Genomic DNA, 18,432 nt, shown 5'->3' on the forward strand with positions numbered 1-18,432 from the left:
CTACTCTATATGAAATATATTCTAAGGTTGTGTTTTGGGTGACGTGATAGCTCAGTTGTGGAGCGTTCACCTCCCCTGCGTGAAGTTCCTGGATCGATCCCAGCACGTGCTAAATGGGCTTTGTGTTCGAGAAACAGTGTGTGTGGTTTTTCTCGGGGTTTTCCCGTTTTCTCACACATTTTTCATTCTACTATTCCATTCATTCTCATCATCATCGTCTCCTTGAGCATACCCGGCATAATCGTGGAACGTAAAACTCAAAAATTTCATTTCATTTCATTTCATATAAACTTTGTTGCAAAGTAACCTGATAGCTGAAGATACTTTGCTACACATACAAAAAAGTATTTTCAACATACGAACATAATGTTTCTGTGCAGTGTTTTTCTCTCCTCTATTTATACATTTCACTTCCTACACAACACTGCATGCAGTCTACAAATATTGAGGTTAGACTTACGGTACCGGTGTCAGTACTTAGTACGAATTATTGATATTTGTAAAGAAAATTATGTATTTTCTGGTACCGACATAAGAACCACATTCTGATAATTTAGTATGTCCCACAAAAATGGCAACTCAAGAACAGGAAAAATCTTTGAGATCTGATTTGCCTTGGTTGCTCTTTATATCCAAGAATATCATCCCAACCGTAATCAGTGGAAGATTAACGGGATTTGAGGCTTTCAGGCTGAAGCTCACCCAAATTTCAGGATTTCTTTTTTAAACTATCTGATGTTAGTCATTCCTATGCGTCTACGCTTCAAGCCCTTCAAAAAGTCTAGTCGTTTCTAAATAAAGGAAGTCTTTCTGTGTGAAGTCCCTCTCAAACTATTTTTCTGAATCCGCCGCTGTTCGTAATTTATTTTCCAACAATAAATCCATCCCGACATTTACCTGAATAGGAAATTTTCCTAAAGTTAGATGGCAGGAGGTATCAGTAGTAATAATTTCCTATCTGAGGAGTTACGTTTGATCGGTGCAAAGTAGCCCCCCCGATTAGAGGCTGAAACAACCTTCTCCCAGTTTTATTTTTCTATGACTTTAAAACGTTTCACACTTCAATTTCAACTATTGTCTCAAAGTCCCATTATACACAGAGTATTCTAAGAAACTGACTTGACTTTGACGAAAATTCTTGTAGGTGATATCTTTCAAATTTTGTCGGCCTTTACAGTGACTGCTTTCCATACCTCTACAACAACAAACCCTTCAGGTAATTAGAACTGATGTTAACCGCCAACCAAATAGTCAAAATCCAGTTAGATGTTCTACCTTACGGTGACAGTTGAAACTTTCTCTTTACAGTCCATTATTTTACCGACAGAGGACTGTGAAACTTTGCCGTATTTTCTGCAAAGTTAATCCTGAAGTGCAAAATAATCCCGTCTTATGGTACTCACAGAAGATTAGTCAGCAATTTTCACATTAATTTTAAAGGTGACAACAGTTGGAGCCTAGGGCTATGTGATATTTAGATCGAACGGTGGATATTTTCAAATATTAAAACATCGATATCGAAATTTTTGATCGATATATCCATATTTTTTATCTCTTTCGTATTTTTATATTTTCGATTTTTGATATTGTTTATATTTCGATATTGCTGTATTTTTCGATATTTCGAACGAGTTTCGATAGTTTGTCGATATCGATTATCTATATCTAAATTCGGATATCGCAAAGCCCTATCGAACCCCCTCCGAAATGAAGTATTTCGCTATGGACCTGATTAGGGATGCGCACGAGACAAGACGAGACAGAATTTTTGTTATGAAATTCGAGACGAGACAGAGCTCTTCCAATAGAAACGGATCCAGTTTTCGGGACGAGACATAACTTTCGCTGCACCTTTTCGAGAGGAGACAATCTCAAATCTTTTCTCTTGCGCATCCCTAGGCTTGATCATGAGCTAACAAAAAAAAATGTTAATGAGAAATAACATGTAAATACAATATAGGTAGCTAAAACATTTTTGTTTTCATTCTTCAGTAATGCATTGTTATTAATTTCAGTATTTTATAGTGTATTCTTAAGCTTAAGGTGATGTATAATTAAATTTTGAATTCAGTTAACTTATTTTGTTTCTCATATTGTTTTTAAAATGTATGTACAAACGTTTTTCATTCTTGAGTGTTTAAAGTGACGTATAGTTATTAAACATAGTATTTAATATTGTACTCTTAACGTGAAAGTGATATACAGTTAACTTTTGAATTCAGTTAACATTTTTTTTTAAAATTGCTTTAAAAAGTATGTAAAAACGTTTTTATTTTCTTTCTTGAGTGCTAAAAGTGTTGCAAAGTTATTAAGCTTACTACTTTATATTGTATTCTTAACCCTAAACTGATACACAGTGCGTTTTTGAATAAATTATGTCAAGTTATTTGAGTGACGAACACTGGTAGAAAATCCTGATTACTACTGGAACATTTTGATTTTAAGGTGACGACTACTGGTGCAAGGATTTTAAAATACTGTTTTTCCTTCAACGGCTACTTCTTTTTTAATTCAGACTACATGGTCATTATAGGAAGGATCAGTGAGTCTTTCCAACTATGGTACATCTCCGACAGATGCACGATGCTCAGAGAAAAGACAAAATAGTACGTTTTCAACCTTAAAGTGAGAACCACTGGCGTTTTTACCCTGCTATGCAAAAGTAAGTGGGTACTCCAATGGGGTTCCAATGCGGTACCTAATTTCTGCATTTTAGATATTTGGAAATACATGTCTTTAAAATGTAAAGAACTGATTTTTTTTTTAAAACTGAAAATTGCAACTCGGTAAGCCTTATGGATACCAATATATGGGAAAATAAAGAGCGATACCATAGGTATGTGGGGCTTGCATACTTGACGCTACAATTCAGAAAATGGATTAAAATATGACTAACGGCTATCAAGATGTCAAATAAAGGGAGGACCAACACAGTTACGAGGTTTTCGTGTTAGATGCTAAAATTTCCGAAACCAGTCATGGAAAGTTAATAAACACAAGTAGCAATTTCACCTTAAAGTAATTAGATATCTTCATGGGGTGTTAGAACATCATGGAGTCTACCAAAATTAAATTTTAAAAGCTTTTGAAAATATAATCTGACATTTGTAAACAGTATTTGAAATATGTGTTTACCCAAAACTTCCAGCTAGTACATCTAACATCTGGAGAAACACTGTGAAATAAAAGCGTATGAGATCTTGAAATTTCGGAAACAATTATTGGTCGCAACAAAATTAAATAAGATGGTACTTCTATGGGTTAAATGAGTACCTCAGTACAATTTCGATCGAAAGATTAGTTCAGTCCTAGGTTTTCTTCAGGCAATTCCAAGGGTTCATCGAGCTGTGCAAAAGAATGAAAATTCGCTGTCAATATCTAAGATAGTAACCAAATATAAGGAATTATATATTTTATGACGTAAAAATAGAGATCTTTATGGATTTGTACTTTTGGGTCTTTCCTATAAGAAAAAAATTCAGAAAACTACTGTATATACCTTAATAGACAATTTAATGGGCGGGGACACAGTAGCTTAGTGGTAGTGTGTTTAACTAATCTTTTTCGCAGAAACTATTGGAGTATTCACTTAACCCATAGAGATAGATCGTACTTAACTCCCTATTTAATTTTAAAATTAAATAAAAGGAAATATTTCAGAGTAGTGACCCACGATTATGCATTTTAGTCTCAGGGAGATTATGATTAAAGCAAGTGAATGTTGTTGACAGAATTGATGGAATGCAAAGGTGGGAGGAAAGAGAGTACCCCGAGAAAACCCACGAATACGATCTCCACTACAAACTGACGGCCGCGGATCGAACCAAGAACATAATACACCTGTGGTAAGCACTCTACCACTAAGCCACCGTGCCCCCCGCCCATTTATTTGTCTATTAAGGTATATACGGTTGTTTTCTGAAATTTTTTCTTCTTACAGCAAAGACTCAAATGTACAAATCTATGTGGGTCTCTATTTTTACGACGTCATAAAATACACAATTCCTTATATCTCGCTTGCTATATTAGATATTGACAAAAAAAAATCGACTCTGTCTGAGGTACTCACTTAACCCATAGAAGTACCATCTTATTTAGCTTTTGTTAGGATCAATAATTGTTTTCTGAAATTTCAAGATCTAAGCTAAGATCAAGATCTACACTTTTATTGTATGGTGTCTCTCTAGCTGCTAGATGTACTAGCTGGAAGTTTTAGGTAAATACATATTTCTAATCTCTCTTGGTAGACCCCATGATGTTCTTAAACTCTATGGAAATACCTAATTACATTAAGATGAAATTGCTACTGATGCTTATTAACTTTCCATGACCGGTTTTGGAAATTTTACCACCTAACACGAAAACCCCATAACTGAATGGATCCTCCCTTTATTTGACAAAATCTTGATAGTCATATTTTAATTAATTTTCTAAATTGTACTGTCTAATATGCAAGCACCACGTACCTATGGTGTCGCTTTTTATTTCACCATATTTCGGTAACTGTTAGGCGTACCGACTTGCGGTTTCGGTAAACACACATCTCTAACGTTCTTTAAAATGTTATTAAGACATATTTTAGAATGTTTAGAAATGAGAGTTCTGCGAATGTCATGGTACCCGAAAACCCCCATCAGGGCGTGTGTGTAGTGTATTTAATTGAAACTACTTTTGAGGTTGTTGTAAGCCCTCGTAATTACGTTTCCGAAACTGCACCATCTAGTACGCAAACTTCACACTTCTGTAGTGTCGCTCTTTATTTTCCCATATCTCGATATCCATAAGGCTTACCGAGTTGAGGTTTTCGGTAAACAGATGTCAGTTCCTTACATTTTAAATACATATATTTTCATATATCTAAAAAATACAGACATTAGGTACCTCATGGTATCCCGAACACCATTGGGGAACCCACTTACTTTTGAATAGTAATACATTTTGAGTTGTTGTTCAGCATCAATAAACACTTCATAGTTTTTCTACGTGCAACCCAAAAGTCCATACCTGACCGAGCAGATTTTGTCCATTTAATCTCAAAAAAATGTTAAGATACTTTGTATTGTTAAGTACATCCAAGTTAAGCACACCGAATATAACATTTTAAATATTTTCTGATTTTTGTTTCAGGTATTTCGTGCATCAAACCAGGATTCTGCTTGAAAGACAGTCAAAAGAAGCAGTGTAGGTTGTGGCTAAAAGTACGTCCTTTCTGAAGACAGACCCAAGTGTACTTACATTCTTTTGTACGAATATATAACCCTAATAAAGATACTGTACTACAAATTATTTCTTTCTTCCATAAATTAGAATAAAATATTATCTCTGTTTAAAGAAAATGTTTGTTAGTGTTAAGTCATTTCAACTCTTTTTCTCTGTAATAAGAACATTATCCCTCGCAATATTTTTTTATCTTTGTGCTTTTACGATTGGATGAAGTAAAATTCTATACGAAGCACTATTATTTCAGACATGCATTAATAACTAATGCATTGTTCTGTATGTAAGACAATGTGTATACTGAACATGTCTAGCGAAAGTGTTGTTTTAATACAGAATCTATAACTCAGCTTTTCAGTAGTCAACTTTATTCGGAATCCAAAGAAAGAAGTTTTTTTTTAAAAAAAAAAAAGTTGAACTAACCAACTTACATGTGTTCGAATTCTGGACTAATCCAAATTATCCAGAGAAATCATTATATATTTCTTTGTTGCTATTTTCAGATGTATATTTTATCCAAGTCGTATGAAACGGAGACTTCATACATCGCTATACTGTGTATGAACTATGTTCCGTGTTCACTTAATCACTTTGTAACTTTCTCTAGTGTTGACAAGGCCGCAGGTGTCAATCGAACAGTTTAGTGTTTCACTCATGTCACTTTGTGACTAAGGTACGTCCTGTCTGTATATATATGGTACTGGGTTCAATTAGCGATAAAATACATTTTTAGCATTAAACAAATGCAAAAATCTACACGAAATGAGATACCATGATCTCTGACTTACGGATAACACCAAGCAACTAATGGTACTGAGTGTGATTGAGTTTACTAGTTACTATCTGGCTAAAATCAGTGTTCCTTTAGCTATACTTCTTTTCGTGCTCTGAATTGCAAAGTTTGAAATAACCGTTTTAAATTATTGTATATACATCTTCCGAGTAATTCTGAGAATCATTGCTCTTTCTTTAAGCAATGTATGAGACTGTTAAACTGCTCGTTGCTTAAAATGTTGCACTAAGAAGGATGCAGCCAGGAAAGTCCAAATTTGTAGAATGTCTATAGCAGGGAAGGATAAATATGTTTAGTCGATGGCTGCACAACACCTGTCACCACGTTGTCACACAGCAAATACAGCGGATGTTAAGAGTATTCTGCACTTACTATTAGGTATCGGCCTGGGAACTTCGGCGCAGCTATCTTGTCTCCTCCTTGCTGTTGCATTTTTAATGGCGAGTACTGAGTAGGAATCATCTTTTGAACGAACACGTTTTCGACTGACACCATACTTTTAATTATTGCGACATAGAAAAAAACATACCTGTTAATTAAAATGTACAGAGAAGTTATTTCTGGAAAATTCTATTCAGGCCTCTTGTGGTAACAACTGCACATTGGAAGAGGATTCTATTAAAGAAAAGAAGAAGGTAAAACAATCTTTGTATCGTACAAGCAATGGATGATAACAGCTTAATAAATGATTGTACGTAAATCATGTTTGAGTTTGAATATAGGATTGTATATGGCTGTGCATTTTGCATTATTATTGAAGTGCTGCAACTAACTAACTGCAAACCATATGATAAATTCTTACAGTAATATATCACATATTGATTTACTCTGTATGAAAAGAAAAATAGTTTAACATATGGTTAACCTCCTTTGTGCCCATAATTTTAAAATTAACGCTTGTTTCACTTTTCAACGCTTGGCTTTGCAGTAGCTTTCCAACGAATTAGCAGGAAGCCCAAACTTATAGGACACCCTGCAGGTAAATACATTTCTTTGGATAGTTTCACTGCTCCAAACTAAGATTTGAAAAGTGTAGTATTGTTAATTTTATTATTATTGGCACAAAGGAGATCAACCATATTTTAAGCTATTTTTGTTTTCATACAGAGAAAAAAACATATTTGATAACATTACAGTAAGAATGTATCATGCATTTTGTAGTATGTTGCAGCACTTTAATAATGGTGCACTATACGTACAATCTAGATCCTGCATATGTCCAATCCATATATTACAAGAAGGCAATATGTATGCGATACAGGTAAAATCCGTATAGTTCATATAGACAACCTATTAGCTACATACATCCAATCCATACATTACATATGACCAATCTGTACGCGACATACGTACAATCTATATGCTGCATGCAGACAGTCTGTAAGCTACATATGTGCACTCTGTATCGTGCATACGGATATTCTGTATGCTGTATCGGGACAAGCTGTGTGCGACATAAGGAAAATCTGTATAATACATACGTACAATACGTATACTGTATCTAGTCGTACGTACGGGGCACAAGTACAATATAGATGCTGTGTTGGGGTTGAACGAAAGAAACATACGTACAGAACGTATATTGCATACTTCTTGAAATTATGCTCTGTCCTGATCGTCAGTGAGTGTCGTCATTATTAACCCACATGCTACATACGATCCTGACGTCACAAAGCTAGATATTACCTCCGTATATACTTGTTACTACAGATGACGTCACACGAATGACGTCATTGCACTTATGCAGACAGTACGTATAATACATACTTTTTCAGCTATACGTTTGCTGCAGGATGTTATATACGGTTGTACGTTAAGTCCAGAAACTACAGGAATTACGAATGTAACCTACGTTTTTAAGTATGCCACCTACATTTTTTTCTCTCAGTGTAGATGTAGATATGGAGATATCCGTTAAAAAGTGAAAAACCCCGCGTACTCTTAAGAATCACTGTCCCAAAAAGTGCGTTTCATGGTCCCTAAGAGGGTGCACTCAACACCTATCACACTTGAAACCCAAATCCCCTTCGTAAGACGAACACTGCTCATGTCGCCATCATTCACAATTAATGCACTATATCCAGTTCTTGTTAATTGGTTCTTCATACAATTTGTGACACATTGGGTATGAAATTTGGTTGATCTCAGCTGTAGTTTACCCTGTTGAAGAGGTGGTCCATTTTAATGATGGAAGAGTTTTCTCTTTCACTTATATCCTTTGATTCGTTTGCTCTGAAGGACCTTATGAAAAGGAGAACCAATAAGAATTTCAAATCGACGTTTGGTTCGTGCAGTTTGTCGGGCTTTTTTTTTTAAATTTCGGAAGAGGAATTATGTATCTCGGATGAACAGACGTGCTTGTAGTTGCAGCTTCTGTACGTCTAAGACGTTTCCCTTCCTCCATGGAAATCGGATCCATGTTTCGCTCAACTTTCCAGGATTTTCATTTTGATCATTTCTTTCGTTCATTTGCTCACTATTTAGGATGTCATCGCCATACCATGAAAGGCAATAGCAAACTAGCATGGATTCACCATGCCCGGGAACCTTCGAGCCAAAGATCTTCGGGCAGAATACGAAATCATCATCATCATTGTAATTTAAGAAATTCTGTAAATCGAAAATACTTCTTATTACAGTTGGTGCTTGAATCCAAGACAGACAATTGAAAAGATTCCACAATCCATTTAAACATTCCATTACATTTCGCTTTCTTAAAGTAACTAACTACAGTGCATAACCAAATAGTTTGTATGATGAATGCCACTATCCACACACACACTTAAAGAAATTATCTCAAAGAGTTCGCGCGCGCTCTTTGCGAAACAGCTGTCAATTCGAGTGAAATTCGTCCAGGTGGCTGCACATGCAAGACCCCCAAAACAAAGCCATAGTAAACAATTCTATCAGCATTTATGTTTCTACCATGCAACAAAAGTACTGTAGTTAGCTATTATATCAGAAAAAATTCTTAACTAAGAGTACTAAAATATTACATCAAGAATTCAAAATATATATATATATATATATATATATATATATATATTTATCTCATTTTCTGTTTGGAGCTATACGTTCACCTCTGCTTTCTTAGTATCAACACTCACACAAAGACGCATCAAACAGCGTATCAATAATAATTCTGTGTGTTACCACTTCAGCGTAATTGGCGCTGCAGGCTCTTAGGGCGTGCGTACTATTTGGTAACCCTCCTATATAGAATTTGATATTTCTGAAGTTGGCCCCCACCTAAAATCTTCAATAAATCCCAAAATATGGTAGCACTAACGATAGTGCTTAGTACGTTTAAGTGCACTAACGATGCACTAACGGTTGACGTTAACCCAATGTTTCTACCAGTATTTGTATAGAATTTGATATTTCTGAAGTTGGCCCCCAACCAAAAATCTTGAATAAATCCCAAAATATGGTAGCACTAAAGTTAGTGCTTAGTTCGTTTAAGTGCACTAACGATGCACTAACGATTCCCGTTAACCCTATGTTTCTACCTCTATTTGTATAGAATTTGATATTTCTGAAGTTGGCCCCCCGCACCAAAAATTTTGAATAAATCCCAAAATATGATAGCACTAACGTTAGTGCTTAGTGCTTTTAAGTGCACTAACGATTGCCGTTAACCCCATGTTTCTACCTCTATTTGTATAGAATTTGATATTTCTGAAGTTGGCCCCCCACCAAAAAACTTGAATAAATCCCAAAATATGGTAGCACTAACGGTAGTGCTTAGTGTGTTTAAGTGCACTAACTATGCACTAACGATGCGCTAAGTTTTGTGAAAATCTGTCTGCATTAAGATGGGTCGGGGGCTAACTTCATATGAAGTTTGCCCCCGCACCAAAAATCTTCAATATCTCGTAAACGCTGATAGCACTAGCGTTAGTTCTGAGTGGACTAGCGTGCACTAACGATGCACTAACGATGTGCAACGTTTGGTGTAATTTGGGAGAGGTGGGGGGCCAACTTCAGGCACGTCATCTTTTTTACTTTGTGTACGATTTTGACCTTGACAGAAAACCTTGCTGACTCAGTGCTAAGCGTTGGCATTAAAATGTATAAACATAACCTTATTGTTTAGTTGGCTGTATTGAGAGATGAATCAGACGTTTAGGATTGTTGGTTCGAATCTAGTTGTGTTCGCTGTAACTCGTCGTCAGTGAATCGGTAACAATGATCGCGCTATTTTTCAGTGTTGCCAACACTATCAAAATAAATCGATTCATTTAGTCTTAGCAGTTTCGTGACGAAAACTGGTTTTTGTTTCGTACACAAATTTTCTGAAAGAGAATTTTGTTTTGTACACAAAAATTTTTCTGAAACAGTTTTTGTTTTGAACACAATTTTTTTATGAAACAGTTTTGTTTTGTACACAAATTTTTTTCTGAAAACAATTTTGTTTCGTACACAAAAATTTTCTGAAACAGAACATTTTTCGTACACAGTTTTTTTTTCTGAAACAATTTTATTTTGTACACAAAACTTTTTATTTCGTACACGAAAAAAGTTCTGAAACAAAAAATTTAGTTTTTCCCCGCAAAACATTGATTTTCAGAAATTTTATTTTATCGGTAAACTGATTCAGAAAAGAAATTGAAATCGCAATACAGAAAAAGAATTTGATTTTAGGATGTGAAAAAAAATACAGAATTACTTTTTTTCTTTATATTTCTTTACATTTATTTTAGCATGTGAAATAGAATACAGAATTTCTTTTTTCTCCATGTTTGTGTGCATTTATTTTTCTTCAAGGAAAGACGTGTCCGTGACGGGTACAAATTCTGTAAAGAGAAAATAAAACATATAAATATAAGTCGTAATATTTATTTGTTTCATGTGAAAGAAGAAAACAGATTATTAACATCTAACAAGAACACAAACTAACTGATCAAGAGAGAGTGAGGTGAGAAAAAGAAAAGCAAATGTGACGTACCTGAATTCCTTTTGTTCTCGACTGGTTTCTGTAGGGTGATGTGACTTGAAATTTTCTCTGCTGTAGCATCAGAAGTAACTCGTGCATCGCTGAAGCATGTCTCGTGTTGAAGTTGATTCTTTGCCCGTCTTTGGGAGTTGATGTTGGTGGGATTAGGGAAAAATATGGCTGTTATTCTGTTTTGGCTTTTTTATACTCATAGGGCAATGTTTGTATGTATCTGGTATTAATCGGTGTTTATTATAATTGAAACTGTGCTTCTTTTCTTCAGGTTTTGTGACAAGATGATGATCGTGGGCTCTGTAAATTTTGTGTGGCGTACTAATGGAGATTTTTTCACTGGATTGACTAACGGTCATTTGCTCCAAACTATTCAAATTTAACATTTGGCTTGCTGTATAATTGAGTGTGAATCCACGAATTTTGCATACGTAACTAACTGGTTGATTTCGCGTCGGTGTCATAGATTTCTAAAGCATACTGTTTTGGGCCACCAGACACGAAGTTTTTAATGTATGCTTTTGGTCCAATATGATTCCAGTTCATTTGACATTGAACCAAGAAATACTTCTGGTTCTATTGTGGGCTCTGATGGTCGTTGTGTGAATATCACGGAATCTGTATCGAAATATAGTACTCTTTCTTGCAGCAGTTCTAAATATTTGTAGAGTTCCAGACGAGCTTGACACGTTGTAAATGCTCCAAGGACAACATTAACATTGTGATTTTGTACTGGAACATTATCTTCATACTGCCAATAAAGGTATAAGAACGAATCACTGATAGGTAAAATTTGGTTGACTTATATATCTGGAGCAGTTAATTTCTGATACAGCTCTTTGGGGTCGTTAATGATGGTCGTTTGGCTGAAATTGTCTCTTATAGCGAGTCGTCCTCAGAAGGCATTCAAACAGTTTTGCAAGATTACGACGTGCTGAATTAGTCATTATATTTGCTGCATCTAAAGTTATGCCTTCACGTTGTTGTACCATTTGAATGTAATGCTGCTTTTCTTCTTCGGTGACGCAATTGGCCGGCCATCCAGAAGCTTCCAGATAAGATTTCAAAAATGTGTATTCGCTGAATAATCCGCCGGTCTTGGTTTCTGGATAATATACGGTGATGTTGTAATCCCAAATTTCGTAAATTTCTACTTGATACCCAAGTTCAATGGCTTTTTGAATTTCTTAGGACACCCACGTTTCTGTTAGACTTCGTTCACTGTCGGAATGTGTACATTCAGAATCTTGATTTAATGCTGTGGCACAGGCAGCACAAAGTGAAAACAACAACTTCTTATTTCAGCGAAATGACAGTACTGGGTGAAAGACATTTCTGCTAGGGAAAATCTTTAACTTAATTAAACCGTTGACATCTTGAATGGTGATCATATTTGGATCTCCCTGTAGGTAAATTCGTGGGTGTCTTATTGGATACCGTCCTCATTTATTAACATATGGATACAACGAAACAATATCCAAAAATTGAATTTCTTCGCCTTCATTTTCATTTGCGACGGGATACAATTTAATTGCATTAACACGGCCACCATAGAAGCTGTCTCTTGGATTTAACGATGTCTTATTAGTATAAGGATGTGTGCTTAAAGAAGAGCTCAATGCTGAATTGGATTTTAACACTTGACGAAATTCACATTCCCACATGTCATGTACTTTATATCCCATGGATCGCAATAATTTCATTTTACGCTGTGTTCTCTCGTAGCGATAGTTCATAGTTTCTTCAGAATTCTCATAAATGGGCTGATCACGGCCTGTAGAGACACAGAGAGGACAGGGATGGAACCTACAACCTTGAAACTCATACACGGGCTGTTCATAGTAACCGTCCAGGTGAAAACCAGCAATAAAAACTTCTTTTCCTCTTGCTGCATGTAGAATTGGATGTCCCTCTTTTTCTTCCATGTAGGCAAGCCACTGCAAAGCAATCCATTACTGATTATTTCTGTGAAGGTATTCTCGTGCAGGAAGAATGCTAATGGTATTGGATTTTAAGAAATTTCGTCGAAATACTAAATTGCACGCACTCGCCAAAGTGATAGACTCCAGGAAAGGATTGACGTGAGTTTCTTGTTCAAAAGTGTTCATGAAAGATATACAAGCCATTCGAAGTACGTTGACGTCCTGGACACAATATTTCACCATTTCTTCTTGGAAAATAAACGTATTCTTCTGGTGTTCGTTGTACCATGTCACGAATTTCTCTCGTTCATCCACTTTCATTTCATCTGCACCATAATAATGGATGTCCGGTAATTTTCCCACATACGCTTGATTTGCAGCAGTATTAAAAAGTATGGAAATTATCCTTTGGTCGCTGGTAAATGAAATGCCTTGGATAATTTACTTAAAGTCATTGGCATGAAATTTAAGGAGTCAATAAACGATAAGTGATTCACTTTCATGCTTAAAATTTTTGCTTCGTTCAAGATCAAAGTAGGTTTCAATTCATGTTCTTCCACTAAAGATTTAAGAATAAAATGACCATCAAATCCCTTAGAGTTATGTGCCAAAGATACAATAACTTTGATGTTGGGTCGTGGTTGACGTAAATATGCAAGAAAGGCATTGATCGGATCGTCTTGAAAAATATATTCCCGCTGTCCACAAACTTCACACGGATGATGTATATCTTCATCTTGAACACAGTTGTAACATACTTGTTGGGCCACCAGTAAATTGCGTTTATGAATGAACGTGTCTTCATCAAAGAAAGTATCCTTGTAGTTTCGATATCATAAAAAACAATCATAGCCTTCTTGGCATGTAACGCTGATGGAACTACAGACTTTAATTGAGTCGTATTATGCATCATATAACATTGGTGAGACGACAAAACGTGTTTATGACACACATTACAAAAATAATCTGTACAATGATGTTCTCTTTCTCCTGTATGGACAAACGAATAAATGCGTAGACATTTGGAACATTGTTTCACCATCTTGCATATTGGTTGGCCCTTATGATATGGTACAGTCAGATGATTTGTATAGCATGTTTCACCATAAAATTCACGATTACATTCTGGGCATTGTTTCTCCGTATTGGTCTTACTGCATGGCGGTTTCTGCAATCATTTCTCACACATGGTCGAACAGTTTTTAACGTGTCTATTAAGATGATCATATTTTTTGTGGCATGCAACACAATAGTACTTAGTAGAAAAACGGACGTTAATGATGTGATGATGCTATAATGAGAATTGATACACATCAAATTGATTGGAATTTTGTCTTCGCCATCAGGCCTTTCATACTGAATATCCTCTCCGGAAAAGCTGGTGTATACGGTAAGTTTACAATCGGTCAAGTAGCGTTGCAATTGTCGCAATTCTTCCACAGATCCCCCATGATCTAAATTCACTGAGGATCTGGACAAAAGTTTATGTACGTCAGGGAGAACAACACACTTTCTCTGGTCCTGATATTGTCTGTACAGTTTCTTGTTCGTATCCTTATATTTCTTAAGGCCAATAGAAATTACAATCGCATAAGCTAAACATTTCTTGTCGGTGTTTTTCACTCGTAGAATGCTTTTCTTGCACTTTAATAACTCATCGTTTGATAAAAGACCTTCACGCACTAATTCAAATCCACGGGGCACATCCACATGATGAAAATGTACAATGAACGGTTCGTTCATGAGAAAACTATCGTTACTTTGAAGGATACCATCGAAGGAAGCCCATAAAGTTTCCAGTGTCAAATTACTTGCACGCCTAAACGATAAATAAAACGGCTTGTTCTTCTCATCATGAGATAAAATCGATAATCCAGCCATCGATAATTCGTCAACATTTTCCAATAAGTAATCCAACATATGTTGAAAGGAAGTCTGAACCCACTCAACAATATCGGTATCACTGGTCGGAATATTGATTTGAATTTCAAGCATTCGTTCGAGATTAAAACGCCGATCATGTCTATTGATTTCTCGTAAAACAGTAAACCCAGAGGTAGCCATATTCAAACAGGAAAAGGTAAGGTAGAAGAAAAAGGAATAGGCAAAGGAAACAAATATCTAAAACGAGAAAGAGAAAAAAGCACAAATTAAAATTGAATTACCAAATCAGAGTTTGCTTACAAGTTTAAAGGTATCAAATGACTACACGATCAATCCTAAAAGAATTATCATATCTCAAATAGTCCTACTGCTGAAACGTTTTATTGTCGTCATACTGGAAATCAAACCCGGGACCAACATCAACATGTAACTCACCTAAGTTTCTGTAGTGATAAAAAGAATGAATGTAATTGTTTTCCAACTCAGCTGAGAGAATCATTGTAGTAAGCATTTTTCTCCTGACACTGAACTTTGAAACGTATAACGAACATGAAACGGAAACAAAATCTCATGCGCTTGCTTTTTTTCGAGCTAAGCGGTTAAACAAGGAAGACTTGAATTCGATTCTCGGCGAGAGATCAGATCTCACATTAAACTGAAGGTCCACGTCTCGTTGTTAAAAGGCACGCTGTAGGGAAACAAACTCGTTCGTAGTTTTTTGAAAAACTAAAATTTTGTAATTTTAATTTACGTTAATGGTAACTTTCAGAAACTGAGCTTCCTCATAGCTAAGTGGTTAGCGTTACGCACCTCTGGCCTGGGTTCAACACCCAGTATGCGCTCAGATTCCTAGCCCCACTACTGAAAGGACGCTAAACCAAAATCAACAGATCATATCATTTCTCGTGCTTACTTCTAATGTGTAGAATTCCTAATTCGATCCCCGGTCAAGTAAGTGAGGGTAATCCCACTTATTCTTCCATTTGCTCTCCCATAGACTAAATATTTCATGCTAAAATAAAACAGTGCGTTAGTGATAACAATATTATCCTCATGCGTAATGCATTTCAAAAGCACTCCATTCACATTGAATATAAACTTGTCTGAGGATAAAATCTTAATGAACTTACCTCAAATTCAAGGAACGGAGTAAAGTCACGCTGACACGAGAGGTACACCTGCTCAATTTCAAGATCTTCTTGGAAGTAAGACTTGAAAAATGAAAAATGGATTTTTATTTAGGTCAGAAACGTGTTCAACTATAAAGTGACATCACTATCAGCCAATCAAAAACAAGGAAATTAATAAATGACATCACGGAGAACCAATGAAACCGCAGCTTTCATCATGTATCATGAGCCGGAACGTGAAACAATCTGATTGGTTGTGACATTATTCACTTTTTTCTCTTTACACATCAATAGTTACAACATATTATAATTAATCATCTAGTATCGCGATTCTGGTCATGACATCATACCGTTGACAAAAAACATGCTTTCGTTAGTTTCTTACGACATTCAAATTAACACATCTAAAATGTGATTCATTTTCCTTAAACTTGATTGAAAATATAACACTCATTGATATGTTACGAAACTGTCTTTGACATAAATGTAAAGTTGAGCTTTAAAAGAACGTCAGCTGAAAAAAAGAAATGCTCATGTAGTACTCATGGTAAAGGCAGATTCTGCAATTTCACAATAACAAACTTCTATGCGAACAACGAGCAGAAATGTGTAATTTAACATAATCTGTTTACAACTGCTCGTCTTCTTTTCATACGCAAAACTGCTCGCACAGAAAATTAAAAGTTATCAATGGGGCACGGTGGCTCAGCGCCTGTCTCTGATGTGTGAAGTCTCTGCTTCAATCCTCAGCCAAGTAAGTTTATGGTGTTTTCTCATTTCACCATTTCTTATCATCATCGTTTAACTTAGCCTCGAGGGAACGTTAAACTTAAAATTTTTTTAACACTAGCACCAAGAATCGAACTCTGGACGATTGCAATGTCTATAACATACCAATCGATCATTATTCAAGGAGAACGATATAAATCACGAGGTCTTACATTAACTTAAACTTGGTACGGGTGAACAGAGGTATCTAAGGTATCTGTGTTAATAGTATCATTGATACCAGCCCTAGCGCACCCCTACCTCCATATTTTTTGACTAGAACAGAAAAATAGCACAAAATATTTACATAATTGCAACTCCAAAGTAGATTGGGTAGTGTCTCTGCGCATTGGCTTTTATCATATGCAAATCGAATCGTGAAATCTATCTAGTTATAACAAAAAATGAACTATTTTGGATATTTTATATTTAATAAATCATGAAAAAGTGTGTAATTTGTGGAGAATTAAAACAATTCCAAGAGTTTACTAGAAATAGAAACAAGAGGTCTGATAACTGTAAAATATGTTATAGAGCAAAGAATTTGAATAAAGAAATTGAACAGGGTTTAAAATATTCTGGACCATTGGTAAATTATTCACTCTCATCAAAAGAACGAGTGGTTGAAATACATAATAAAATGTTAGAGCATGACTTTATAAAAATAATGTATTTTTTCTTTAAGGATATAGACACACGATTTATGATTTTAAGACCAGCTACATTATCGGAATGTAAGTTTGTAGATTCAACATATAGCCCCATAGGTTTTACATTAACAGCACCACAAGTTATTTTATTTAAAGATATAATACGTGTTGGTTTCCCACCATATTTAACTAGAAGAAGCTATACTACATCTTGTTATGATTTAATTAATGAAAGAAATATTAATAATAAATGTGTTGTATGTGGAATTCCTGCATATTATAATGAGAACATTTGTTCCATATCCCATATAAAGCTTCATGATTGGATACAAAGTAAAATGTCAGAATTGAAAGAAAATGGGTATAATATCAATAACTATAAATCGCCACTAGATGACTAACGTAATTACTAAGCATTTTTTAACATTAGTTGACTAGCACAATTTTTACTATATTTTTGAGACTAGACTTTTGGCATATGGAAATTCACTAAATAGTTGTTTGCGTATAGAACTTTATAGCACTTAACTATAAAGAACTTAAATCTATTTTACCTCTTCTATTCGTTGTGTTTCTCTTTCTCGTCTACTCTTAGTACATTGATCATATAACTCTTTTAACTTGGGAATCAAATCTTCTTTCCTTAATTGTATCTTATAATGACTCCAAGCTAGAGTATGTATACCATCATTCAATATATATATCTCATCGTCATAAGCACTTAAAGCTAACTTGTTTTCTTCTACTGAGTATACATTATGCTTTTTACTACGAATATGATTTTGTATTTTATATATCTCTTTCTTTTCTAAAACACAGTTCTCATAATCCTCAAATGATATATCTTTTATAACTACACTTTTCTTTATACCCTTTGCTTTTCTAATCGGTTCATCCTGATCTACCCCTTTCTTTTTAATAGCATACATTTTTGATTTTAGACCTACAAACTTCTCTATTACAACACCTTTCAATTCATCTTGAAATTTTCCTAATACCTTTTTATTAACTAATTTCAATCCATATTCACTGTTTTCTTTATAATCAGAAATATCTAAATATTCATACATATCTCTCATATCTTTGTAAAAGTCTTCTGTTTCTATATGTGCTATAACAG

General features: G+C 35.1%; 1 protein-coding gene across 2 annotated transcripts in view; it reads right to left on the bottom strand.

Moving 5' to 3' along the window:
- Nucleotides 1-18,432, bottom strand: part of LOC145685851 (TNF receptor-associated factor 4-like) — a 182,645-nt gene that overhangs the window by 143,541 nt on the left and 20,672 nt on the right. The window contains exon 2 of one of the 2 annotated variants that reach the window (XM_081758478.1): nucleotides 6,540-6,625. The exons of the other annotated variant lie outside the window; for it this stretch is intronic. The gene's annotated coding sequence lies outside the window, so the exon portion shown is untranslated. The remainder of the gene's footprint in view (nucleotides 1-6,539; nucleotides 6,626-18,432) is intronic. 2 annotated transcript variants of the gene reach the window in all.

Source organism: Thermobia domestica, chromosome 5 (genome assembly GCF_964235325.1).
Source record: "Thermobia domestica chromosome 5, izTheDome1.hap1.1, whole genome shotgun sequence".
Taxonomy (NCBI): Eukaryota; Metazoa; Arthropoda; class Insecta; order Zygentoma; family Lepismatidae; genus Thermobia; species Thermobia domestica.